At 41.7% G+C, this 27,707-nt stretch overlaps 1 protein-coding gene across 4 annotated transcripts in view; it reads right to left on the bottom strand.

Moving 5' to 3' along the window:
- Window positions 1-27,707, bottom strand: part of MYRIP (myosin VIIA and Rab interacting protein) — a 340,763-nt gene that overhangs the window by 223,554 nt on the left and 89,502 nt on the right. The window contains exon 1 of one of the 4 annotated variants that reach the window (XM_075921853.2): window positions 7,514-7,896. The exons of the other annotated variants lie outside the window; for them this stretch is intronic. The gene's annotated coding sequence lies outside the window, so the exon portion shown is untranslated. Of the gene's footprint in view, window positions 1-7,513; window positions 7,897-27,707 lie in introns of those variants that run through there. 4 annotated transcript variants of the gene reach the window in all.

The following is a 27,707-nucleotide window of genomic DNA, read 5'->3' as shown; positions in this document are numbered from 1 at the left end:
GGCTTACAGGAGCAGTCGACAAAGGCTTCCCTTGTCGACCGATCCGCGTCTAGACTGCCGCGCTGTGCCGGATCAGCTGATTGTCAGCACAGTGCAGCGGCCATTTTTATTTTAGTGAAGCGGGGATTATTTAAATCCCCGCTTCATTGACTATGTTGAGTAAGTTACTTTACATGGCTCCGTCGACGGAGCCATGCAGTCTAGACACACCCACTGTGTGGCACAGCTGAATTAACCTAACTTTTTAGTGTAGGCCAGCCTTGTGAGTGCTAACAAACATTTGAATGATGCAAATGGAAGGACTTAATATAAAAGAAGAACAAAGGAAAAGATGAGCAAAACATTTTCTGGGTGTTTTAGAGACCAAGCCAAAGTGATCTATCAGAAAGAGTCTAGTGAGAAAAGAGCAGCTGGATGTATTTACATACATAGAATATACAGCTTCTGTCATGTACATTTCTTAATTTTCCTGTTCCATCTTTGTGTCTGGTTCAATAAGACATAATAGTGAAATCCATGGAGCCACACAGTGTCAATAACTGCTGGAAATATGGGATAAATATTCAATAATCTCAGCAAAATGGTCAACAGAATGCCTCAAATCTTAGAAATACAAGATTAGAAAAGGGTATTTGGCATTCTGATGAAGATGTTTTCTTCACAAACACCATGAGTGCTAATTCATGGTGTGTGTGATTTGGTGTGTTTGTACTTACCATGAAATGGTGCATGACAGCCTCTACTGTAGCAAAGATATCAAATGAAATGCACTTAAGAACTTAGTTCAATCTCTCTGAACAGCAGGACAACTATAAACTCATTATTCAAATAATTACATACGTTACAGAGCCTGACTCTTACTGTTTACGAAGCCCTGTGATAAATACATTATTAGCAATTTTACCATCATTACAATAAATTGCTGGTTACAATTTAGAATAGTATTATTAGACTGGCACTTGCATTACTTACAAGTTTATGAGGATAAATTATATAAATTTCTATTGTGTATAACTTTGACATGGTATATTGCTGAAATAAAAGTAAGCAATGAGATCCTAAATTATAGACACAAGGTGGGTGGAGAAATATCTTTTGTTGGACCAACTTGGGTTGGTGGAAGAGACAAGTTTACACACATCTGCTTCTTCTTACCTCACCCATATTGTCTTTCTAATATCCTGAATCCAACATTGTTACATCACTGCAAACGCTAAATTATAGTAAATGAAATACAAGATGATTCATTTATCAATTTTTTGAAGTTAATTATTAAAGTCTACATGGCATATTTTCCTATAATGCCCCTTTACACCCAATAAAATACAGTAAATAGTTTAGTAGCAGTGGTTTAATGCTGATTAAAAGTTGGTGTTTTATGCAAGAATTTGCTGCAGAGATTTGATATTTCAACCAATGTCAGAGACCTTCACAATACATTTATAGTATATATAATCTGTCTCATGTTTCATTGGTTCAATCATGTCTAGAACACACCTTAAGACTCAAAACAAAAAATGGAAGAGAAATGCAACAGAGCACTGAGTGTAGAACTCCTTTGGCCTAACATATACTTAAGCACAGTTCTCTAGAACTACTCCAAAATTCAGAGTGCAGTATACCAGCAAACTGACTGTGCAGATGCCAAATCTGAAGCCTTTATGGTTTCATATGGCTTAACTCCCCCCCCCCCCCCTTCCAGCCTAATTTTATTGTAACTTCCAGAAAAGGAAAAATACAAAACAAAAAACCTGCAGTCGACAAATGTGCACCAAAATTAGGCCTTTGACTTTCCCTACTTTTCTGATCAAAGCTTTGTATCCATTTACAATGCCAGGTCTAACACGAAATATAGAATAATTATCAAGAAACCATGGATTACATCGAGGGGCTCTGGAGACATCTAACTAGAAAACAAAGCTACAAGACCATTCATGTAGGTAAGAAGCACATTCATGTAGGTAAGAAGCAAATACCACCACAACTACATTTGTATTACGATAAAAGAGCATATAGAAACTATCAGTACATGATTTGAAGGTGATGGTCCAGTCATCATGTGGGACTAATCAGGGTTTTAAGAGTCTGGGGTTCCATTCCCTGCTCCACTACTGACTTCCTATGTGACTTTGGGCAAGTCATTTAATCTCTTTGTGCTTCAACTCTCCCCTGTAAAATAGAAATAATAATGCTTTCCTACCTCACACAGGTTTTATGAGGTTACATATGTCAAAGTCCATGAGGCACTCAAATATTATGGAGATAGGGTCTAATAAGTATCTAAGAGATTGATGGAACACTTATAGCTACTATAAGATTAAACACTTTTTCCATGTAATTTTTTCCATGAATACCTTTCTCTTTTGCTGTAAATTCTGATAATACCCTTTCTTGGTACAAGTCAAGCTATTTACTCCTATGCAGTCCAATAAATTACAATAATTAGGATAAGCGGCGAGGAGTCCTGTGGCACCTTATAGACTAACTGAAGTGTTGGAGCATAAGCTTTCATGGGCAAAGACCCACTTCGTCAGATGCATCTGACGAAGTGGGTCTTTGCCCACGAAAGCTTATGCTCCAACACTTCAGTTAGTCTATAAGGTGCCACGGGCAAAGACCCACTTCGTCAGATGCATCTGACGAAGTGGGTCTTTGCCCACGAAAGCTTATGCTCCAACACTTCAGTTAGTCTATAAAGTGCCACAGGACACTCCTCGCCACTTTTGCGGATTCAGACTAACACGGCTACCCCTCTAATAATTAGGATGACATGCTTTAGACACTTTTCACCTATGATAGCAGAAAATTAACATGCTGAGAATGACCATTCCCAATTACTAATTCATAATGTTCCTTTGCATTACTATAAAAATCTCTACTGAACATCAGATCTATATTATTCCTGATGAGAAGACATAAAGTTCCACTAGCTAGCAATATTCTAGTTCTCAGCTTTACTTCAAACATTACAATAGGGGGTAAAGTGAACGTATTAAATATTAATAAATACTTGACATACATCTTTCACTATTTATAGCCCTGAAAGTGCTTTACAAAAATGTGCGCGCGCTATCCATGCCGTTGGCACAGGACAGCAGAACATCTATCCCAAAGTTGTCAGCATTGACACAGTGTTAAATATGGCTCTACAGAGTAACACAAAGTACTTCCATCTCATGAGAGAATCAGCACTGGGATCTAGTGCAACATTCGAACAATATTTAAATTACAGCTAAGATTGCTGTGCTGTATGCCATTTAGATAAGCTTTTTCAAAAGAGCTCAGTATTCAGTACCTCCATTGAGAAACTTGGGAGTAATCCCCTTAGCAAGCAATATCTTGAAGCCCTACTGCACTATGAAACAAAAATGCTATATGTTCTAGCACATATTTCCATACTCGGCCAGATATAGCCCCCGACTTGCATGAATACGGTCTCCCCTCCTCTCCCCCGAGGAATATGGAGCCCACCCTGGCATTTCAGCCCCTTCCCCCCTGCGGTCTCACCCTAGTCTGGGCTCCTTTAGGCTCTGGTGTGAGTGTCCTTTTCCTTCTCATTTAGACCCCATGTCAGCAAGCTGGGTTTTTTTTTGGTTGGTTGGGTTTTTTTTCTTGCTTGTCACTGACTGATTTTTCTGTGGGTCAGTGACCCCTTACGCAAAAAAGTACCCCACACCTGCAGTAAATAAAAAGCAATACTGTTTGTTTCTAGTGAAAGTTAATTATACAGTGAGAAAAAAGGTCAATGGCAGGCTTCTATTTGAGACAGATACGAAATATGATGGTGACAGAGTAGAAATATGTCTTCCAATTTTTTAGGCATTTCAAGAACTGTATTATCTGAGACCCTAGTAGATACAGTCCATAGGAGATGCATTAAGAGGAAAATGATAAATTCATAGTGAAGCAAAGCAGAATAAATTAAATTTGCTATGTAATTGACAGTTTATCACTTTTCACTTCTATTTGAACTAAAAAAAACAACAAAACCACCCATTTGTTCAAAGACATGGAATATTAACTTTAAAGCACATGAAATTAAGATCATAATTGGATACTGACCTTCCCATAGAATCACAGGCACACAAGTATTTGACTTGATAAGAATAGATGCTAAGAATATAAAATAATTGGTGACATACTACATTCCTGCTCACTTGCCTGAAACACTATCAAAGTCTACTTCTCCTTCCCTTGCAACTTTGCTAAGGATGATTTGGTGTGTGTCATATTTATTCCAAATGTATTATAGGATTGTACATGATGAAACTATGTGGTTGCCATACCAATAGGCACACAGAACAGCCACCATATAAGCTTCCACACTTATGCCTTGTCTATACTATCATGTGAAAACTCACACTGCAAATGATCTAACTCTCCTACTTATGCCTGCAGGAGATGCTCTCCCGTCAACATAGCTTCCACCTCTTGTTGAGCAGCACCAATTGAGCACCACGGTGACTAGCCTTCTGAAGAATGGACGCAGTGCATCCCTCCCTTCTTTCACCAAATATCCCAAACGTATTAATACCAAGGAGGAAAATACAGCATTGGCTATCTTATTTCAACCCTTGATAAAACCACACTCGACAGGAGAAACACAATTCCATCCCAGTACATGGGTATGTCTACACTACCCCGCTAGTTCGAACTAGCAGGGTAATGTAGGCATACCGCACTTGCAAATGAAGCCTGGGATTTGAATTTCCCGGGCTTCATTTGCATAAGCGGGGAGCCGCCATTTTTAAAACCCCGCTGGTTCGAACCCCGTGGAGCGCGGCTACACGGGGCACGAACTACCTAGGTAGTTCAAACTAGGCTTCCTAGTTCGAACTATCGTTACTCCTCGTGAAATGAGGAGTAACGGTAGTTCGAACTAGGAAGCCTAGTTCGAACTACCTAGTTCGTGCCCCGTGTAGCCATGCTGCACAGGGTTCGAACCAGCGGGGTTTTAAAAATGGCGGTTCCCCGCTTATGCAAATGAAGCCCGGGAAATTCAAATCCCAGGCTTCATTTGCAAGTGCGGTATGCCTACATTACCCTCCTAGTTCGAACTAGGAGGGTAGTGTAGACATACCCCATCTTAGGTATGTTCAAACTAAGATAAAAGAGCAAAACAGCTTGTAACATATCTTTAAAGGATATTGCCACATTAGTTTTCCCTACCCAACCTGCCCTGAGTAGCCTCCTTCACAAGTGAAGGATTTTGTCAAACCAAGGTGAATAGGAAGGATATAGCTGTCAAAATTCCTTTAGTAGCTTATTTGAAGACAAATGCTGTTCACAGAACAGTTGGAACTGTATAACCTCTTTAAGGAAATTCATCTCACATCCATTCTCTCCTATGAATTTTCTGACTGTCAGCTAGAGCAGAACTTTATTTCTACTCAAAAGAAAAATGGCACAAGTTTCTCACATTATGTCATAGGAGGCGTAATGATTTAAGCTTATACAGTGGAGCATATTCTGCTTGTAATTGCAAATCATTCCAATCAGGCCTGCAATCCAGACTCTTTAGTGCATGTGATTTTTTTGTGTAAAAATAATGTCTTGATCAGAAAGTGCTGAATGGAAAGGAGAAATGTATTTTCTGTCAAGATATTAAATAAAATGTGATGAATAAAATTTTTAGCAATTCCACTCTTGCATCAATCTAATCCGTCTGATGCCAGTGGAGTTGCTTTTGATTTACAGAGATGTAAATAATACTGTAGTAAGATGAAGGCATAAAACAAAAGCCCATGTAACACAGGCCTGGTTTGAGGCCTAGCTAACAATGGACAAAACATGGCTAACAAAGAAAAGCTAAGCTGTGAGCAAGAGGCAGGCCCCTGCTCACAGAACTTAGCACAAACAGAATTGAGAGTGCAAAACACTAATTGGTGATAAGCCCAGATATAGAATAGCAACTGGTACTGGTCATAAGTTGAAAGCACGTGGTACCACCAGCTCATTAAAAAAGACCTTGGTACCCACTCCCCACAAATACAGACTCAGGTTCAGGAAAGGGTCTAAAATGACAGTATGATAGATAAAGATCTAATCAAATCACGAGTACAGGGTGATGGGCGATATCTATGTAGCATCAGAAGGTGGTAAACTGACATCAAAGGGTGGCAACCTGATACATCAGGAGTGATGTCTAACTAGTTTGTACCTGTATATAAAGTGGTGTCTTGGGGCGGGGGGGAGAGAATAGTCTTAGAATGACCTAGAGGGCAGTGGGAGTTTCTCACTGATGAGCTGAGTCCACTATGTGTAGTGGTTTGGCAGCGTCTACTGACAACTATGACTGTACTTTGCTTAACAATAAACCTGGCCAGGCACCTTCAATTCTAATTTGTGGTCTCTGGGGGCTCTCTTGAGATCAGCAGTAGTGACTAATCGTGCAAATCAACACTGCACACATCATTGAGCACACACACACACACACACAAGCAGCCTTCTGGTTATCCTCATCAATGGAGCCAGAGAACTGTTAGGACACCATGGCAGTAAATCCCAACCCGACTACACTGGTGACCCTACAACAAATATTAGCACCAAGCCCACTGTTTTAAGACAGACAAATGGGAACAACACAGGAGATGATAGAAGTGTGACGCTGGCAGAATGCCAACTCATGCCAAAGGCTCCTAGGCCCTACTGAGCACTGACAACGCCTAGACTTAGAAACTAGTCTATTAGTATTGTTGAAGCAGATATTAAATTTGTAAGACTGTGTAAGTGTTTAGATTTGATGAAATGCTTGTGAGATGCTAAATGTATTGATCTCACAACAGCTGTACCCCGTGGTATTAATCTTATTGAGTGTTTACATTGTAAGCCTCTGTAATTCACCAAACAGGGAAGAAGCATTCATTAATGTAAAGTGCTGGTTCCACACACAAGGAGGTACACTGACTCAAATGAGCCTTCATGAAACATCAAAGGACACAGACTTTGTTGACGGTCTACTCCCCACATACATGGAGTAGAAGATGGACACAAACACTTGTTCTATTCATTTGAGATCTGGGGTAATAAAATAAAACTCACTGACCACAAGAAACTCAATCCCCATGCTGCTTGGCCTTTAGAAAGGACAAAATTTCTAAGCACAAGAAAGTTATTTTGATCAATTTCTGAGAACAGGATGAAAGCATCTCCTGAGTAGATCACAAAAATTAGATTATTCGGAAGCAATTTCATTCAGAGAATAACCATAAAACTAAGATGTATAAGAGAATACATATGAATGTGCTAGTTTAAAAAGAGAATGTAAATATGATGGCTTTGAACCAAACTGAAATCGGTTTATGGCTAATGAGATGGAAAAAGCTACCTAGGAGGGATTAAATTCTGCTGTAGAAACTGATATTCAATGAAAGAGAAGAAAGTGGATCAGACAGCCAGGGTAATGGCTTGCAGTATATGAACTGGTTTATATGAGCTGTGACTGGGTCAGTCCCAGACCCCTGTTCTGCCCTCTAGCTCACAGTTTAGGGGCTGCGGTACAAGTCTCACTCACCTTTTTTAGCGTTTGGCTTTCTGTCCCTTGGCAATACAATGGAGTGTTGGGGCCGATGCCTCGGCACATCAGGGCTGAGTAAACAGTCCTCCTCTGGCCACTTGGGGGGAAAGGAGCCTCCAAACACTCCCTGTCAGAGCCCCGTAACTCCTCCTGCAGCCTTGAGCAGTGCTGATGTTGTTCTGCTCAGCTCCTCCGAATCTCCTTATCAGTTGTTTGTTCCTCTCAACCTCCACTCTCCAAACTCAGTGTCCACTCTCTCCTATCCTCTCCCACAGGGAAGGTTTTTAAAGAGATCATGTGGCAGCCTGAATCAGCTCACCTGACCCTTAATTGATTTATAGCAGCCCTGTCTCAGCAGCCCCTGATTAGCCAGGGCCATTGCTGTTTATTTTTAAGGGCTGCCTCTCTCCCCATCTACCAAGCTCTTTAGCCTGCCTTGTCACAGTGCTAAGATGTGAGTCCCTTATAAATACATAAATGATTCACCATATATTGAAGCCCTTATGCAGTTTTTACATACACACAGACAAAATGTATACCAACTTCATTTGCTTCAGGAAGGGCTGCAGTATTTGACCTAATACATTATAAAATGTGTCAACATTTCATTAGTGTTTCAACTGTAATTTCTTCAGGGGAGGGATGTTTTGTGTGTGTTTGTACACAGCCTAGAATAATGGGGCTCTGGCACTTAAATGATTTTGCAATACCACCATAATTAACTGGAGGTGGTTGAAATGAACATCCTGAGGGCACATACACTGAACGTGCATAAACTGTTGACATACAGATCTGAACATGACAGATGGAGTTACCAAAGCAAACTAGGAAGTGGTGTGACAACAATAACATACTTTCTAGAACACAAAATAATGGACTATTCACTATTAATCCTTCTAATCAGATATAAAATATTTCTGCACAATAAATTAGAATACACATAGCCAGTGTTTTTTTTGTCACGGTACTGCCCAGTACACAGTACTGGCACATCGAGTTAGAGCTCAACTTTTCCCCTGGAGTACTGGCACCTTTTTTTTTCCTTACACAAAAAAAGCACTGCTTTTTTGAACTGCTTCTTTACATCTAGCCAATTCCACCTAAAAAATGAACTGATGGGGAAAAGTAAACAGTGCAAATCAAAACACATGCTTTTGCACTGAGAAGAGGTAAAATATCTGGTAGTTAGTAGTTTGCAATAAAGTATTTTTCCTATTACTTTGTGACATATCAATATCCATAATTGCTTATGGCAGCTTCATTGACTGGAACTCTAAGAAAGAGGGTCAAAACAGAGGCATAATTAATTTTACAATACTCAGTAGGATAAACTAAGATTTCTCTGGCAATTACAAAGAACCTGGAAGGAATAATTAATAACGAGAACAGCGTAAAGCTTACTGGCTTAACTTTCTATGGGTTTTGCAAACACTACTTTGCTTTTTATCCGAATGGATTTGCAATACTTCACAATTTGCATTGACTTCTAGGTTTTAATGAATCCAAAAATCTCAAAAGGAAATAACAAAATGGCTGAATTTCTCTTACGTTCATATCTAGTCCAGGTTAAACTATGAATATCCTACATGTATGACAAACCTAACACTTATTCCTTAGCTTCCTAATCTGCATAAGCATTACAATTAGTTTTTTGCAACACTGCCCAACTCCCACACTATCTTGTACATTTTGCAATATTCAACACTTTGCTTAAAGCCCCAGCTCCTGGATGCAAATGATTATATGAGATACTCAAGATTTCACTAAAAGCAGTTTATAGCGCTCATGGTCATAGAGAAAAAGGCTCAAAAACCAGAAATTAAAAAAAAAAAATTTTTGGACCCTCATAATGGGGGGTAGAGGGCTGACATGATTTTTGAACATTAAGTGTTGATAAAACTAGTCTGCCAATTATGATATTTACCAGATGGCACATTACTGGTTAAAAAATCAAGCCCGTCAACTGTATCTATGCACACTTGTAGCTGTTTCACCGCAAAATTGATTAGAACTGCACAGCCTTGTTAATTTTACTGTGCACTGACTCTATACCCTAAAGCACTTCAATTCAGTGGTATAATATTGATGCTGCAGTTGGTCTTCCAGAATGGGAAGCCAGAAGGAAAGCCAAAGTATAATCAATGTATTTGTGTCCAACTGTAACAGCTAGCCATCTGAGAAGTTAACTATTCCATTAGTTACAAAGTAATGGATTTTACCCATGCAGATACATGGCTCAACATCAAAATAAAAATTAGTTGTTTTTTTTTAAGAAAAGCATTTCATTTATTCAAAAAATGCAAATAACTGCAGGAAAATAGTGTTTAAATAATAGCAGAATTTCTAGACTCAGTCAATATTGTTTTCACATAAAGAAAAAGTTTCAGCTCGAGGAGAATGTGTAACATCACTGAAAATATTATCTCTTTATATATTCCGAATGAACGCAGTATTAGACCAGGACATAATAGAAGTGTGACTGCAAAAATAAGCATGCAAGCATCTCTCACTATCTTTAAAAGCCAATGCACGATTACTACAGCAATTCTCTCTCATATGGAAAGATTTGTATGCACTATGCACAATATCTAGCCAAACCAATTTGCAAAACAACTTTTGAAAATTTTGCTATTTTAACATTTTGCACATCTGTACTATATAGGCTCACAATGCTTAAACAGGTAATGGTCACGCCATTACCATATGAGCACATAGTTTTGTATAACTGGAACTCATATTTGTATAATTAGGAAAAACAATAGCTACATATTATAAAAAGTCAAAGCTGCTGCTTATCTATACAAGCAGCTCAAATTTATTTGGGGGGTTTTAACTGTACTAAAACCTGAAGCTCTCCATTTATCCAGGTATAACATTTAAAAGCTGTTATGTAGGATTCCTGCTTCTCTCAAATTGCATTATATGAATAGATCTTATGAACTTCAAGACTATTCCAGTTCAATTAATTTATAGAAAAAAGTGGCGAGAGCTTGCTTTATTGTTAACACTGCCAGAGCAAAATAATTTCAAGCAATGCATTCTCCTCAACATTTAACAAATAGAAATGTATTACTTCCATTAGCTACCTTTCACATACATTTATGTAATATCATCCGTTAACTTCACAATGTCATTTCTCACTAAAATACTGCCTTGCTGGGGTCAAACAAAATACAGGACTATGTAGCACTTTAAAGACTAACAAGATGGTTTATTAGATGATGAGCTTTCGTGGGCCAGACCCACTTCCTCAGATCAAAATCATTTTGATCTGAGGAAGCGGGTCTGGCCCACGAAAGCTCATCATCTAATAAACCATCTTGTTAGTCTTTAAAGTGCTACATAGTCCTGTATTTTGTTTCAGCTACACCAGACTAACACGGCTACATCTCTATCACTATTCTACTTGCTGGGGTCATACAGTCTTATGCCATGACTGCTCAATGACTATTATTCAGGAAGTACATTTCACGGCCCACAGGGTGATTCGGCAATTGTCCCCTGTGGCAGAAAACCCAACATGGCTATACTGGTGAAAAGGAAAAAAAATTTGAAAAATTTGTTTCCATTAAACATTCTTTGCCATTTGGCTAGTCAGAGCTTCTTAACAGAGAAAGACGACTTGGGAGTTTTAACATAAATCAGTAAAGAACTAATATAATGTCTGTCCAATGAAGATAAATTCTGCAGAGAAATAAAACTCAAACTAACTCTTGCATTGAAGGACCATTAAAATGGTAGTAGCCCATGTATATTTGTTTCAGAAGAGTTGCTCAGTTCATAAAGAGAGTTTATTCTTTTAAAGATATAAAAAGAATCTGTTTCTATGACCTTGCACAGGAATTCAGAATTATTCAGCTCATCCACCCTAAACTCAAGGGCTAGAAACCTTTCTACAGATGCAGAATGTTTACTTCTGACTTGTGATGACAGGTAAATCTTTCAGATTGGATACAGTTGTGATCAGAGAATCCAACTAGCAGAGAGGGTACTAGAGGCTAGAAAAGATAGGCCCTGCAAGGAAGCTACAGCTCGATCTTATCGAAACCAGCATCACACCCAATCACTGCCTCAATTTCCCTTCTTCAAAATAACCTTACCCTTCTAGAAGTCTACAGGTTGAAACTCTGTGGTCCTGGACTCTCTGGTCCAGCAACATACATGGTCCTTGTTGCTAGACGAAAGTGCCACAGCAACAGAAGGCAGCAAAGCTTGCGGGACCACCAGAGCTAGCAGGACCTGGGGCAGCGGAGCCGGTGACCAGGGAGAGGAGCTCAGTGGGGAGGCTGGCATCTGACCTCCCCTACCCCAACTTCCCCTGGTCCGACAAACTCCTTTGTCTTGTACTGGTCAGATCCCAAGAGTGCCGGACCAGGGAGGTCCAACCTGTAGTTTATTAATGCAACAATTCAAAACACCACATATTTTCCACCTATCCTCCTCCTGGTGCACAACTCTTCAACGTGCCTGGGTCAGGTTTTGCATGGTAAAGCCTGCAAACTTGCGGTTCCCCAAGCCCTTTACCTGGAAACAAGAGAAATTCTCTCTCCACGGGGGAACCTGGCACAACCTTCCTCCTCTGTGCATTTCTCTGGAGGGAACTCAGGCTGCCCTTAATCTTCCCCGGCTAGCCTGGGATCTATTCTGCTCCCTGCATAGGGATGCACTTAATCTGTCATGTGACCCATGGACGGAAAAGTAAACTAGTCAGAGGGGAGACAGAACCCAGTACACGGTTAAAGGGCCAACTCATTCTGTAACAGAAAACTTACCACCACAGAACTTTATGAAATTCTATAACGATCAGAAGTAAACTACAAAAAGCACAAATACACACAAATATATACATATTTTAAATAAAACACCATGGCTTTGGATTCTGAATCTTTGGTGACTTACGATGCGTCCAACACATTCTGTTTTCACAAAAAAAAATTTCTAGTTTGGTTTGGTATTAGAGCTTCTTTTCATGATGTGTTGGCAATACTTTATAGTCATGGGCAGAACCATAATGGAGGCAAACCCTGCACCACCAAGGGACAGCACTGGAGAATTTGTGACCCTAATATCTCTATTGATAGTAATCCCATGCTCTAATAATAAAAATATAGAAATAGGGATATATTATCAACCACCTGATCAGGACAGTGATAGTGACTATGAAATGCTAAGAGAGATTGCAGAGGCTATTAACATAAAAAAAAAAGCTCAATAAGAGTAGGGGATTTCAATGATCCCCAGATTGACTGGGTATACCTCACCTCAGGATGAGATGCAGACAAAGTTTCTTGATAGCTTAAATGGCTGCTTCTTGGAGTAGGAGTTTCTGGAACCCACAAGGATAGAGACAATTCTTGATTTAGTCCTAAGTAAAGCACAGGATTTGGTCCAAGAGGCAAATATAACTGGACCACTTGGAAATAGTAACCATAATGTCATGAAATTTATCATCCCTGTGGTGGAAAAACACCTCAGCAGCCCAATACTCAGACATTTAATTTCAGAAAGGGGAACTACACAAAAATGAGGAGGTTAGTTAAACAGAAATTAAAAGGTACAGTTACAAAAGTAAAATCCCTGACAGCTGCACGGAAACTTTTCAAAGACACCATAATAGAGACCCACCTTAAATGTATTCCCCAAATTAAAAAACTCATTTAAAAAAAAAAAGTGCCACCATGTCTTAACAACCAAGTAAAAAGCAGTGAGAGATAAAGAGGCATTAAATGTAAAAATAGAATATGAAAAGCCAAAAATGAGTTTGAAGAACAGCTAGCCAAAAACTCAAAGTAATAGCAAAATGTTTTTTAAGTACATCAGAAGCAGGAAGCCTTCTAAACAACCAGTGGGGGCCTCCTTAGACGATCAAGATGTTAAAGGAGCACTCAAAAATGATAAAGCCATTGTAGAGAAGCTAAATGAATTCTTTGCTTCAGTCTTCACAGCTGAAGATGTTAGGGAGATTCCCAAACTCGAGCCATTCTTTTTCAGTGACAAATCTAAGGAATTGTCCCAGATTGAGGTATCATTAGAGGTGGTTTTGGAACAAATTGATAAACAGTAACAAGTCACCTGGACCACATGGCATTCACCCAAGAGTTCTGAAAGAACTCAAATGTGAAATTGCGGAACTATTCACTATGGTTTGTAACCTATCCTTTAAATCAGCTTCTGCACCTAATGACGGGAAGATAGCTAATGTGATGCCCATATTTAAAAAGGGCCCTAGTGATGATCCTGGCAATTACAGACTGGTAAGTCTCATGTCAGTACCAGGCAAATAAGTTGAAACTATAGTAATGAATAAAATTGTCAGACACACAGATGAACATAATTTGTTGAAGGAAAAAGTCAACAGGGTTACTTTAAAGGGAAATCATGCCTTACTAATCTATTAGAGTTCTTTGAGGGGTCAACAAACATGTGGACAAAGGGGATCCAGTGGACATAGTATACGTAGATTTCCAGAAAGCCTTTGACAAGGTCTCTCACCGAAAGGTTCTTAAGTAAAGAAAGTTGTCATGGGATAGGAAGGAAGGTCCTCTCATGAATTGGTAACTGGTTAAAAGACAAGAAACAAAGGGTAGGAATAAACAGTAAGTTTTCAGAATGGAAAGAAGTAACTAGTGGAGTCCCACAATTGGGCAACAAAATGGCAAATGAAATTAATGTTGATAAATGTAAAAAAATGAACATTGGAAAAAATAATCCCAACTATACATACAATATGACGGGGACTAATTTAGCTACAACTACTCAAGAAAGAGATCTTTGAGTCATTGTGGATAGTTCTCTGAAAACATCCACTCTGTGCAGCAGCAGCCAAAAAGAAGCAAACAATGTTAGGAATCATTAAAAAGGGGATAGAATATAAGACAGAGAACATCTTAGTGATTCTATATACAATCATGATATGCCCACATCTTGAATACGGTGTACAGATGTGGTCGCCTCATCTCAAAAAAATATATATTGGCTTTGGAAAAGGTTCAGAAAAGGGTAACAAAAATGATTAGGGGTTTGGAATGGGTCCCATATGAAGAGAGATTAAAAAGACTTGGACTTCTCATTTTAGAAAAAAGAGGAGACTAAAGGGGGATATGATAGAGGTGTATAAAATCATGACTGACGTGGAAAAAGTGAGTAAGGAAAGTTGTTTTCTTGGTTCCACAATATAAGAACCAGGGGTCACCAAATGAAATTAATAGGTAGCAGGTTTAAAACAAACAAAAGGAAGTTCTTCGTCACTCAGTGCACAGTCAGTGTGTGGAACTCCTTGCCAGAGGATGTTGTGAAGGCTAGGACTTTAAATAGGGTTCAAAGAAGAACTAGATAAATACATGGAGGGTAGGTCCATAAAAGGCTATTAGCCAGGATGGGTAGGAATGGTGTCCCTAGCCTCTGTTTGCCTGGAAATGGATGACAGGAGAGGGATCACATGATAATTATCTGTTGTGTTTATTCCCTCTGGGGCATCTCATATTGGCCACTGTCAGCAGACATTTTACTGGGCTAGATGGACCTTTGGTTTGACCCAGTATGGCCATTCTTATGATAATTCTCCACCCATCATGGCTCTTGGCTGGAAGAGGTGGGACAAGGTCTAGCACCTCCAAGGGGAAGCTTCACCCACTGCCCATGTTTATGCTGCATCATTTAGCACTGTAGTGTTATCATTCTGAGTATATTATGCAGGCATATAAATATTTAGTAATCCTAAAAACATCATGTGATGGCTTTGTGTGATACATGTATATCAAAGATGAAATTCTCATACAAATCTTCCATCTTCTCCACCATATATAGTTTAATTTCACTAACATTTGTGGTATGACCTGGTTTGGATGCAGGTTGCCCAAACACTGCATTCTTACTATTGGTCCCTGTCATGTGCTTCTTAATCTTTATGTACAGTTAGTTCCTTTTCTGATTCCACAATATATTTGGCCTTGAACATTATAAAAAAAATCTTGTAAACACACGCAGTCATAGGCGTGCGCAGCACATTTCATTAGGGTGTGCACCCAAAGAATTTTTTTAAAATGTACTCTTTGACCCCCATTAGTCACATCCTCCAAACCCCATTAGCCACGCCTCTGGGGGTAGTACCATTGGGGCAATATGAACACATGATCAGAAATAAAAGGTGTCATGTGACCCCCCCCAGGACTTTTCCCACCATCCTCTTACCAACAGGGGATTAGTTTGGCCCTCACCAAGCCCCTTCCCCATGCAACTATCCTTCAATTCCTTTAACCCAATATGTGTGACATTACCTCGGGTGGTCGGGGGGAGAGGCTGGGGGAAGTGTCCCTTCTAAGAGTTTCCTCTCATGAGCACAATAAATTTTGTGTTGTGAACCAGTACTGAGTTTGTGGCTTGTTTGGATGTGCCACTGTGGCACCCAAGTTATTAATAAGTATCTTATGAACCTCTACCCTTTCCCTCTGCTGCCATATCTCCTCACCTTGCTCCATCAGCTCCCCTGGTGCCTGCTGTCCCCCCCAAACCCCTCACCCACCTCTGCTGTCCTGACTCCTGCCCTTCTCACTGCCCTCAGCCTTCCTGAGACCTGCCCCCCTCCACCAGCCCTTCTCTCCCCCCCATGCCCACTCCTCCAGTAGCCCCACTCTGATCATGTGAGCTACTCCTCCTCGTCCCCTCTCCAAACACCTCCCACTACACACCTGCCCTGCCTCTCTCCTCTGGTGCTGGTCCCTCCCCTGCAGGTGTCTGCCCTTCTGCTTCACCCCCAGAATCCCCTGGCACCTGCACCTTCCCTTACCCCTGCACCCTCCTGGTGCCTCCCCCTTCCCTCACTGCCCCTGCCCCCTTTGCCCTCTTTTCCCTGATGCCTACCCCCTCACCACCCTCTGCCCCCATTTCCCTCATTCCTGTGCCCTCACACATGCCTTGTCTATCCCTGTCTTCCTCATGCCCACCCCTCCTTTCAAGCCTTCTCCCAGGACCTCCCCTTCTCCCCTCTAGCCCCCCAAAGCCCTTCCCCTCTCCTCTCCAAGCAACATCCTGTCCCCCCTCTCACTGACACTTCCCCTCCTGCCCTTTTTCTCATTGTTTCCACTTTGTCCCCTGGCATTTGTTTCTCTCCTCCACTCTGTCCCTTGGTGCCTTCTCCTTTCTTCTCCTGACCTGCCCCCCTCCCCTCAGCACAAGCCCCTTCCTCTCTGACCCTTTCCCCCTATTTTTCCCTCCTCTTCCAGCAGCTGACAGCTGGTCTGTAACAGAGTTCTAGGGTCACCCTGACTGTCACCCTTCTGGCGCTCCCCCTACTCTGTCTCTTAAGTTTCTCAGCCCCCTTTTGGGCCACAAACCCCCACCCCGCAGTCTCTGGTTTCCAAAGTTCCAGCAGTCTCCCCATAACTTGGTGCCTGCACCGGGTCCGACTCATAGGGTTGCCAGGTGTCTGGTTTTTGGGCCCTCTGTCTGGTAAAAAAAAAAAATCCAGAAAATACCAGACACATGCAATGTCTGGTATTTCCTGGTTTTCCAGCTGGGCGCCAGACTGAAGCCTGGCCGTGGCGGGGGGAATGACTAGAAGGTGCGGCGCAATCGGCACTGGGAGCCTCTAGTGGCGGGGGTGAGGGGGTTGGCCAGGAAGATGGGGGGGTGGGAAGCAGATCTGGGGGTGGGGGGTTGAGGAACACGGGGTTGGCAGGGAGGAAGGGGTGGGCAGGGAGGAAGGGGGAATGGGAAGCAGCTCGGGGGGGGGGGGAGCCAGCCACACTGCCTCCTCTCCCCTCCCCAGGCCAGCCTCATTGTCCCGACCCAGCCACGCTGCCCCCAACCCCCGGGCCGGGCCAGGCCACCCTGCCCCCAACCCCCCCCCCCGAGCCCAGCCACACTGCTCCCCGCCCTGAGCCCGACCCTAACCCCCCCCCCCCCGCCCAGAGCCCAGCCGCACTGCTCCCGACCCCGGGCCCCAAGCCCCGAGCCCAGTCGTGCTGTTCCCGACCCCGGTCCCCACCCCGAGCCCCCCCGCCCCAAGCCCAGCCGCGTCCACCCCCCACCTTCCCACCCAGGGTTTAAATTTACCTCACTTGCTGGGGAGGTGGGGTGACGATTCTGCTCCCTGCCACCTATTTCTGTGGAGTCCTAAGACCCGCCGGTTTTAACCACGCATGCGTGGCAAACACTGCGCAGCATCCGTTCCCCAGCTCACCAGGGTGGCCCTTTGAAACATTAGGGTGTGCCTGGGCACACCCGGCACACCCCGTGTGCACGTCTATGCACACAGTTAATTTGGAATGTTTCTTAGATATACCTGCATTTATTAGATTTCTTCTGTGTTGCCCATCCAATTATTTGTATAACTTACTGACACTGGCCAAAAAGGAGTTAGTTTGGTTTATTGTTTCATTAAAGCTTTTAACTTCCAACATACTATGTATCTCAGCAAAACTATTAATTATTTGCCACTCATTCATTCTGTTTGAATTGCCATTGAAAGCTTTGCCAAGATGACTGTTATTCTTTTTCCTACAAGAAGCTTTTTAAAAGCCAAGTGTTACTGCAGAGAAGGTCAAAGCACATTTCTAATTTGAAATAAGTAATTGCACGTTGCTCCATATTTTGAAAAATCTACTACTCTTATTGAAAAAGCAAACCCTAAGACTTTGTTATGATACTTGATGGAGTCCCATATATTTCAGATTATAATCAAACCTCTACACCTTTTTAGTCTGAATAACATATTCTGCTATCAGAATATGTCTTTGTCATGGTGCTTTACATGGAATGAAGGACATTATACTTAAGATTACAAACAACCTAAAGCCTACAGAAGATATGTACGGCTTCATGTTGTAATTATAAGGAGGAACAAGGTCAAGATTTCTCTGTATGACTGAAACGCATTCATCTAATATGAATTTTAGAAATTAAGGCTTGGCTGGAATAACAAAATTTAGCTGTCATAGCTAAATTGGATAGGACTGTAGAGAACAGTCACAGCCTCTAGTCCTACCGAATATAGTTATGATGGCAAAACCGCCTGTGTAAATACAACTATACCAAGAAGAGAACTTTTTTAGACCTAGTGTACACTTAAATTCCACATCACGAACAATGTGCTATTCCAACCCAACCCCTGACATAGATGCAGCAAGGTTAAACAGAAGAATGTCTCTCTCAACCTGGCTATCATGTCTTAGGAAGATGGTGTTCCAGACCTACAGGGATAGAAAATCTTCCATTTGTGTAGGCTCCATCTACACTACTGGGTTATGTCAGCTTAACTAGAAAACCATAGTTATGTTTGTACAGGCAGTCCCCGACTTACGCGGATCCGCCTTATGTCGGATCCGCACTTACGAACGGGGCTTTTCTCGCCCCGGAGCTCACGGGCGGTCCTCCGGGGCGAGAAAAGCTTCTCCTGGTCTCCCTGGTCTGCTGGGGGGGTCCAGCAAAGCCGCTGGACCCCCCCAGCAGACCAGGGACACCCGAGCTTTTGTTGCGGGACGCCTCGGGTAGAGCAGCTGGGGTGCTGCCGGGTTCGTCCTGTAGTCAGCCCCTGGTCAGTTTCAGTGGCAGCAGCTGAATCTGGAGCCAGTTCCGACTTACATACAAATTCAACTTAAGAACAAACCTATAGTCCCTATCTTGTACGTAACCCGGGGACTGCCTGTATAGCCCTTGTAATGTAGACATGGTCTTAGCATACCTAATTTTCTTCCGGGAAGTGGTAAAACAATGCTGGCAGAACAACTGCTTCCAGCTTACATGCATTTTCATTAGAGGGCTTTGCCAGCCTAGTTCAACCAGCCCAGTGTATACTGAACTTTATCCCTCTCAGTGGCACCATTTCATATTTTGTCTGGGGGGCAACTCTAACCATGATTCCCAGGACTACTTAGGCACTTAAACTCTAGGGCTACGTCTGGATTGCATCCCTTTTTCCCTTAGGGATAAGGGATCTTTCGGAAAAGGCTTTATGTTCCGAAAGATCCACGTCTAGACTGGCGCTTTTTTCCAGCAAAGCTCCGTGCCGAAAAAAAGCGGCAGCCATTTTTATGCTAATGAAGCGGGGGAGATTTAAATCCCGGCTTCATTAGCAATTGCGATACGTCTAATTTGCATCCCTTTTACGAAAAAGGGATGCAATCTAGACATAGCCTAGGGGTTTTTGGCAGGTAACTTAGCAATTAGCTGACAGGAACACTGTATCTTATTCCAGTATAAAAGAAAGAAAATTAAATAAACATTAGTTCTGAAAACAATATGTTCTGACATTTTGTGGCAAATCACTTAAGGGACAGTTAGAGTTACAATTTTAATGTCTGTTCTTAGTTTGATACTAACTCTGTGGAGAGAGACTCCCACCAGGACTCCTGGGTGTTCTCTCAGTCTGGGAGGAAAGTGGGATTAGTGGGTTTCAGCAGGGGTATATACATCTATAGAAGAATATCATCAGCAGGGCTCGCCGAGCAGTGGCGAGCCCTGCTCACCAGCCGCACGGTTCTGCGTTCTGCGCATGCGCCGATCGCTCCGCGCTGGCTCTTCTGGGGTGTAATCTACTTGCCATTGGCAAGTAGATTACACTATTTGTTGAGCCCTGATCATCAGAACAACCATATATTTTTTGAGATGGAGTGACCAGATAGGCATGCAGTATTCAATATGTGGATGTACTATAAATTTATATTGAGGCAACATGATTTTCTGTCTTATTATCTGTCTCTTTCATAATGATTCCCAACATTCTGTTAGCTTTTAGCTGATGTTTTCAGAGAACTATCCATAATGACTCCAAGATCTCACTATTGATGGGTTCAGATAATTTAGACTCAATCATTTTGAATAGATTATAGTTTGCCACATCTTTTATTTTGTATTTATCAACATTAAATTTTATCGGCCATTGCAGTCATCCAGGTTCATAGAAATCCTTTGTAACTTCTCACAGTCTGCTTTGGACTTAAGAACAATTCCGCTCTGCCTGCCACACTGGATTGACTGACCTTCACATCCTGCTCTCTTCAATCACTTTATCCAGGGTCAGATTACCCATTAGTCACAATAGGCACAGTGCAGTGTTTCTTAAGCTTTTTAAGGCTGAGGAACACCAAACAATCATTTTTTTATGAGGAAAACCAAGGATTTTTTGTTGGGGAAAAAAAAGGGTCAGAGGGAAAGTTATTGAGCCAAAAAAAATTGCCTGCCCCTTTAAGGGAGGCCATTTTGAACTCTCTTCTCTGCGGAACACAGTTTAAGAAACACGGGTCTAAGGCCTATGAACAAGTTAAGGGCCTAAAAAAATTCACAATGGACTCAAAAGAAAGAAAAGAAAACTGCTAAATCAAATTATACCGTTATAGTAGCAACATCCCCTTACTTCCCCGTATCAGCCAATTAACTATCAGGAAGATCCTAAATATAACTGCAGTATACATCAAAATGGCTGTTATTTTAGCATGAAGTACCATGAATTGCTCACATAGTGCACCACTTTCAAGAATGAAAATTAAAGTGGGCAATATTAGGTGCATAGGCGATAGGGTATTTCTCATTTATATATAATCTAATCTAAAGGCCTATGATTAGGAGAGTGCCTAGGGCCTATGAAGAACTTAATCCGGCCCTGGCATCATCAACTTGTGTCTATATATCCAGGTCAAGTATTTCTGCCTTTGTTCGCTGAGAACTATCCAAGGTGTCCCAAGGTTTGATCATAGGGTCCCCACCCAGGAGTCCGTCCAGTCCTTTATAAAGCTGGCATGTTTTGGATGCAGCACCGGACAGATAAGCCTCCTTTGCCTTCTGGTATGCCTGCAGAAGTTCCTTGATCTTGCCTCTGCATTGTAGTGTGTCTCACTCACACCCCTTCTCACCCAGGGCTTGAGAAATGTGACCATATGAGTCCCAGTTCCTATGGGTCACTCACTGCTCTGATTTCACCAATTCTTCATGCCACACACCAATTAGATCCAAAAGCTCCACGTTTCTCCAAGCAGGGGAGCATTTGACTCACTAGCCAACACCCATGTTTCTTTCAGAAGACAGCATGACGACCACTACACAATGTGCCACAGACACAGGAAATGAATTTAAAGTTCCTGGGGGGTGCAGGCTGCCAATAGTAAGGTAGTGTAAACACTGTTTATCCCCACTTATGACAAAAATCTTCCACCCAGAAGAGGGGCATTTGCTTTGCCAGCAAGAGAGCAATCCTGCTGACAAAGCAGAGTTTACACTAGTACTCCTGGAGGCAAAGCTATTATCATTGGGGAGGGGCGGGTTAAGCACTTGTGAATGACAAAACCTTTGTCACTCACTTGCCAGTGTAGACAAAGTCTTTAAAGCCAGATCTCCAGCACTGTCTGCTGTGAAAGCGAAAGGGGAGGTTTCTTGTTTAATCCTCCTACTGGTTATTTTGATCCTCTCCCTTAGATACTTCTGATGCTGTCCATAGCTTTGCAACACAGTAGGGACAACAGAAAATGATGAGATTTTTCTCAGTTTTATGACTGCCTACAGATTCCTAAAATAGTGTGTGAAATTTAACAGCATTTTAAAAACTGAGAGATCCATAGGTCCAATATCTAAGGAAGTACCGAAGGACATGCTTTGTATTACATTTATCATATGTAAAACAAAACTAAGTATGTGCTTCAGTACCTTCCTCACTAGGAGGATGTCCCTGAGTCTGTGCACTTGCTTCCTCTGCACCAGTGACCACTTTCACCACCTATATTCAGGGAAACAGCCTGGTTGATTTAGCATCCAGCATCAAAATTCTAGCAACTGCCAATACAATGGGTATGTGAAGAGCCTCCCTGTAAAAATTCTCTAGAAATTTCACAAGTGACTGTGTGGCACTGTTCAGAGGATGCTCTGTGGTAAACAATTATCAGGGCCCTATCCAAAACAGCGGACATTTTGAGGAATGAAAGATGACCAGAACAGAAGGAAAGTAGCAGCACGGTCTGTCATTTTATGGTGCGGTTCCATTTCTATTTTCAGTTTGGCAAAGGATCATAGAATACTAGAACTGGAAGGGACCTCAAGAGGTCATCAAGTCCAGTCCCCTGCCCTCACAGCAGATAAATGTCTGTTTAACCTGCTCTTAAATATCTCCAGTGATGGAGATTCCACAACCTCCCTAGGCAATTTATTCCAGTGTTTAACCACCCACACAGTTAGGAAGTTTTTCCTAATGTCCAACCTAAACCTCCCTTGCTGCAGTTTAAGCCCATTGCTTCTTGTCCTGTCATCAGAGACCAAGGAGAACAATTCCCCCCGCCCCCAATCTCCCTGTGACACCCTTTTAGATACCTGAAAAAGTATTTTAATGTATTTTGAATGCTAAAAGTTATGCAGATTCAAACAGCTTCAACTGAGACAAGTTCAGCCCAGCACCAGCTAGGGTGGTTACAAAAGATGCTCACTTACAGAGCTGTTCACAGAGCTAAAGAGTCTTAGTTCATGTCTCGGATACAGAAAAACTCAGGGCACAAATTCACTGAAGCACTCGGATAATTGTGTGTGACTGCTTCCTGGCCACAAGCAAAAATCCCCTTTGATCACAAAGGCACATTTGTATTGGTTTACATACCTTACAATTCTTCCACTAGGATACCAGGAAGCTCATGAACAGAGTACCACAACACTTACCACAATACCTGAGAACTAGAAGATACATAGCCATAAACAAACAAGTTCAAAAAGGCATTCTGCACTCTGCACACAGAATATTGCAGGGCCAAGGGATCTGTACAAACACAAATCTTTTGGGCTTTCGAGACTATTCCCAAACTTCATCTTGAATTGTCCTTGAACAGTAATCCACCGGGCTCTCCTGCCAAAGCTCTATCACAGCACTACACTGTCAAACCATATTTGCCCAGTGAACAGAACAAAAACAGCTCATTTCAGCTTTTTTTCCCCCACACTTTGGGGTAGGGGCACATCTTACACTTAGTTCTATTGATTTGTGTGTCAGCTTGTTCACTTTCTTCCTTGGTCTGGCACAAACTTTATGGGAGAACAGGACTATATTCCACAGACTCACAGAAACATACTTCCACACAGAATGGTACATATAAGTGCACACTGAAATATGAAAAGATAATAAAATAATAACTAGAGAAACTAGAGAAATAGTCTGAGGTAAAAAGGATGAAGTTCAATAAGGATAATGCTAAGTACTTCACTTAGGAAGGAACAATTAGTTTCACACATACAGAACGGGAAGTGATTGTCTAGGAAGGAGTACTGTAGAAAGCGATTTAGGGGTCATAGTGGACCACAAGCTAAACAGGAGTCAACTGTGTCACACTGTTGCAAAAAAAGCAAACATGATTTTGGAATGCATTAACAGGAGTGTTGTGAGCAAGACCCAATAAGTTATTCTTCTGATCTACTCTGTGCTGATCAAGCCTCAACTGGAGAATTGTATCCAGTTCTGGGCACCACATTTCAAGAAAGAGGTGGAGAAATTGGAGAAGGTCCAGAGAAGAGCAACAAGAATGATTTAAGGTCTAGAAAACATGATCTATGAGGGAAGACTGAAAGAACTGGGCCTCTGATAATAGGACAAGAAGCAATGGGCTTAAATTGCAGAAGGGAGGTTTAGGTTAGACATTAGGAAAAACTTCCTAACTGTCTGGGTGGTTAAACACTGGTCAGACATTTATCAGGGATGATATAGACAGAGCTTGGTCCTGCTGGGAGGGGGGGGAAGGGCAGGGGACTGGACTTGATGATCTCTCAACATCCCTTCCAGTTCTAAGTATTCTATGATTCTATGAATAATCACCACCTTTTATCAAGCCACCACCCAACCTTCAGTATCTTCTAAACCCTTATTTTATTGACCAAAATTTTGCATCCATTCCAGACTCTCATTTCATTATTTTGTCTCTTAACCATGTATTCATTCTGTCTGCCACTGATGTGCTTTCAAGCCATTAAGCCTTAAGGGGAAAACTGCCAGATAGCAAATATCAGGTTATCAATTCTCTGTTCAAAGGAATGCTATATCGATCTCAGGCTTATGTTACCCTGCTGTAAATATTTAATGTCATCGTAATCTGAGAATTATTTTTCTTTTCCGTTAACAATAAGCATATTTGTGCAAGCCCAGTGAAATTCCATTAACAACAAAGAACCTAAAGCAAAACATAACTACTGAAAATAATTATTGGAAATGAGTTATCAAACCCTGTCACTGGTAGCAAGACAACATTAATAATTTAAGAGTCAACGTTATTTTTACTATCTGGACACCAAATTACCTTGGGCACCGTATCTATTTCTACCGCTCAACTACAAAACAAAGCTCTTAAGAATGTTAAAGGACATTCGTTCAATCTAACAAAGTAATTTTTTTTAAACTTCATGTGTTCCACAGTTTTGCAAAACCCAAGCTCAACAATTTGATTTTCTTTAATTTCAATGGAACAGATTTTTACAAACAAATGTTGCTCTGTAGTGTGTATAACCCAGGTAATGCAGCATTTATTGTTCTATTGCATAAATACCTGAAAGGTAAAATGACAACTCGTATCTTGGTCAATGACAACAGAAAAATGAAAAAAAGCAAACAAAAAAATCATCTTGATTTTAGGAATTCAACCAGTTTTGGTAAACTTTATAGCCTAGTGTATCCCATGTGTCCAAATTTAGAACACAGAATGATTTAAAATAGTAATTAATTAAATATTAATGGTTCCTATTATCAGGGAAACTATGTTTATATATTTATTTTGTGTTACAGAGCATCAGTGCTCAAACTTTAGTAACCTGAAGACTTCCATCTTGATTCACTATTTTTCAAAGACTCTCTGCCCCACCCCTGCCCTACCACTTCTCCAAAGCCCTGACCCTCGCTCACTCCATCCTTCCTCTTTGTGTCACTCATTCCATCCCCCTTCGCTCTGTCGCTTGCTCTCACCCACCTGACACACTTTCACTATGCTAGGGCAGGAGACTAGAGTGCAGGAGATGGGGGGAGGACTCAGGCTGGAGTTGCAGACTCTGGAGTGTGGGCAGGGATGAGGGATAGGGTGCACACAGTTGCTGCGGGCTGGGGTGTGTTTGGGGATCCAAGCTGGAGTCAGGGACGAGGGGTTGGGGCAGTAGGAGGGGTTCCAGGCTGGGATAGAAGGTTGGGGGTGGGGTGGAATGGGGTGCAGGTCCAGGAAGGGATGGGGGGGTGAGAAGGGACTGTGGGGTGGGGCAGGAAATTAAAGTGTAGGGGGGTTGAGGGAGCTGGCTGGGCATGTGGGCTCAGGGGTGGAGTTGGGGATGAGATGTTTAAGATGAAGGAAAAGGTTTGACGTACTGGCAGACTTTACCCCGGCTCCCAAGGAGTGGCCACCAAGTCCCTCCTGCCCATAGGTGGAGGGGTGTACAGTGAGGCGTGGCATGCTAGTACCCTTATGCCCATAAGCTCCATTCCCACAGCTGCCATAGGTCTCAGTTCCAAGACAATGAGAACTGTGGAGCCAGTACTCGGGCAGGGGCAGTACATGGAGCCTCCCTGGCCACCCATGTGCCATGAGGCACAGGCATCTGGTGGCTGCTTCCGGGAGCCGCACAGGGCAGGTAAGCCTGCCTTGGCACTGGGAAGGAGGAGTTGATCAGCAGGGCCTGCGGATCCTTGGGTCCGCAGAACCAATTTGAGAAATGTTGCTATAAGTTATTTGTTCTGATCCAAGAAACCAAGGGAAAATTCTCTTTCTTCATTTCTTTATGCTTGTGACTTATGCATGGAACTAGGAATAAGGAACTCCTGAATTCTAAACCTGATTCTCTCACATTCCCCTCAGATCTTGGGGCATTCACTATGGTACATTTTTAAGTGGTCTCTAATCTGGGATGCTTCCACTTTTAGGTGCTTCTATGTAGACAAACAGTTAGAAATTTTATATAGATACTGACTGTCATGTAAGGGGACATCGAATGAGTTTAGAACCAGGCTGGGATTGGACCATAATAGCTCCCAGACAGGGGGCATGTCAGATGTCAAATTGATATTAAACTTGAGTCCCAATCCTACTCCCAAACAAGCCAAGGCCTCTCACAGACTTCAACAAGAGTAGGAGTATGCTCTTGAGGTTAGCAATATCCCCCCTCCCCCCCCCAAAAAAACAGCCAAGAAGTAGGAAAAGCTGCAAATTATCCTTACTTTATTTGGCGATCAATGTAAAAAACATTAATGATGAATCCTTTGGGCATATGCATAGTTACATAAATATTATTATAGAGAGATTCCCACTGCAATTCATTCATATAGACAATTAGAATTGTGCCTACAAGCTAGCTGGTTTCTCCTGGTTTCTCATTAATTAATATATTGTTGCAGAACACCATGAAAACAAAAGTATATTAGTTGCTGCTGCTACTACATTTTTTCTCTAACCATATTGATGATAATTTAGAAATACATAATATTTACTTGGAATAAATTGATATTAGAAAAATAATCCATTGCCAAATGGCTTTTTATTTTCTAATTATAGAGCAGTAAATGCTACAGAACATACTCAGCCACTAGTTTGTTTTGAAAGGCTCATTATACATCTGGACTGTATTTTGTAAACCTGACTTTAAGGGACTACAAAGAAATCTGAGCAGTCCTGTCATCCTTCTTTACAACTGGATAGAGTGAAAAGAGCCCTCCAGATCAGATGGAGACAAAAAGTTGCCTGAAGGACCTTTCCAAAGAAATGAAAAAGTTCTTACGCTTTATGAAATTCACACATGCTGCAAAAAGCCAAACCAATTACTCTCACAATCCTTAATCTAGTTGATGAGGGTTACTGGTAAATGTGGAGCAGTGCGGGAGGGAAGAATTTGTAGCCATATTGTATTTCCACCTAGAAAAAGAACAATATTGTTTTTAAAAAAATCACTTGCATCTAGAATTCCATAATTTTAATTGTCAAAAACAGGCTCCAGGAAAAGTCTATGGTATTCCAAATCCAACATCTTTTCCAGTCACTGCTGTCTTTTGTTTAATTATAATACACACACACTTGGAATTACTCTCTCAGTATTTATTTAGCACTAACTACCATAGTATCTGAGGCTACATCTAGACTACAGGCTTTTTGCACAAGAAGCTTTTGTTGAAAGAGATCTTCTGCAAAAACTTCTTGCGCAAGAGCACGTCCACACTGCAAAAGAGCATCAAAAAAGTGATGCACTTTTGTAAAAAAGAGCGTTCAGA

The sequence above is a fragment of the Pelodiscus sinensis genome, chromosome 2 (assembly GCF_052426305.1).
Source record: "Pelodiscus sinensis isolate ZL-2025 chromosome 2, ASM5242630v1, whole genome shotgun sequence".
Lineage (NCBI taxonomy): Eukaryota > Metazoa > Chordata > Testudines > Trionychidae > Pelodiscus > Pelodiscus sinensis.
Note: the sequence above shows the minus strand (reverse complement) of the source record. Positions and strands in the feature narration are given on the sequence as shown.